This window comes from Sus scrofa, chromosome 14 (assembly GCF_000003025.6).
Source record: "Sus scrofa isolate TJ Tabasco breed Duroc chromosome 14, Sscrofa11.1, whole genome shotgun sequence".
Taxonomy (NCBI): domain Eukaryota; kingdom Metazoa; phylum Chordata; class Mammalia; order Artiodactyla; family Suidae; genus Sus; species Sus scrofa.
Window position 1 is genome coordinate 129439484 of NC_010456.5, and position 1725 is coordinate 129441208.

Genomic DNA, 1725 nt, shown 5'->3' on the forward strand with positions numbered 1-1725 from the left:
CGATTTTAGATCACATAAACCAGGTGAGTGGTTATCTTACAGGAAGAATGGAGCCTAGAGACTAGAAAAAAAGCATGGAGGCTTCTAGAGGTGCTGTCAATGTCCTATTTCCCAATCTTGGTGGCATTACATGAATTTTCGCTTCCTAAAAATCCAGAGCTATGCACGTGTACTCTTCAGGGTCATGTCCTAATTTTTAAAAGTATGCATACCAGGTAGGAAGCTATTTCACTGTTGCAGGTGGAAGAAGACATTAAATTGAAGAGGTACAAATAGACAGCAAGGGAAAACAAGATCTATAAAATAGGGTATTTTTGTATTTCCATTCTGCTTTTGCATTTTGTCACCAGTCTAGCAGGTCTAATAAAAGCATCAGCAAATTTAATGTCAAGGCAAAGCATTTGCTTGAAAGAGGTAGCAGACGAGTAAGGTTGTGACTACAGGAGAGTAAATGCAAGTAGTTTCCAGGTATATTAGAATTTAAAAACTTCACATTTGATAGCACGAGATTTAGGAATCAAACTAAAAAAGTATAGAATACAAGGCCTTCAACAAACATGGAAGGGTAGATCAAATTTTAAATAAAACACAATTTTAAATGTGTACTCACCACAAGAGAACACCACTATTAAAATTACCTGTTTTCCTACAAATCTTTTCTAAGTTGTTTTATTGTCATTTTTAAAGGTTTCTTTTCTCACAATTAAGAAACTTCCTTGTACTCTAACCAGTTTGTCAAGTATGCCAATACAGACTTCAGGTGTTTATGTGATATATATATATATTCATACACGTCACTTTAAGAATTTCAGCTGTGTCACTTCCTATGGCTATTCCCAAGTAGTCTGTTATGCTAAATAAGATGCTGCCTGTCCAGGAACCCAGTTCTGCCTTGCTAATAATATCCTCTTCCGAGAAAATGATGCTCCCCAAACTACCTGACACCAGGGCCCTGTATCGCTCACATTCTTGAAGAGCGCTGTTCAGGAGCAGCTTTGGTTCCACCTGGTGCCTTCAGCTGTACCACCACTGGGAGGACAGCCTCACCACTTGGAAAGAGCCTTAAAACTGTACTGGTAGCAATCAAAGAGAATATGCACTCTAAAGCACCTGTTTTTCTAGGATGTTTGTGACCATTGACAGTTTTTTCTTCCCCTGACAAGAGCTAGAAAAGGAAGAAAGGAATTGGCACTAAATAATTTTGTTTCAGATTATCTTCAGCCACAACTGTGGAGCCTCAGAATCTGCATTTTAACCAGCACCCAGTTGATTCTGATCAAGTTCCACTTACCAAGTGCTGTTCTGGATCTAAGAGGGAGACTAAAATACTCATTTACCTTTACTTCCTCAATTGCCTTCGTGTAGTCAACATTTACTGAACACCTACCATGTGCCAAGTATTGCTGTAAAAGGCCTAGGGTTTGAGAAGGTCCCTGCCCCCATGGAGCTTACATTCTAATGGAGGGAAATGGACATAATCAAAGATACATAAAAATGGTGAAGAAACCTGGGATGAGGTTATCCATTTTTAAAAATAAAAGATTCTTGATTATAACAAACTAAATGTGGATTCTGAAAGATGTCTTAATCCCAGCATTTTACTGAAAATGCTCAAAGGCTGTATTTTATAACAGCGGCACTTTCCCAACATCCTAATAGTTAGAGGGGGGGAAAACAAACACAGTAAGAGAAATTGGGGAAAAAAAATGACCAAGGCCAGTAAAT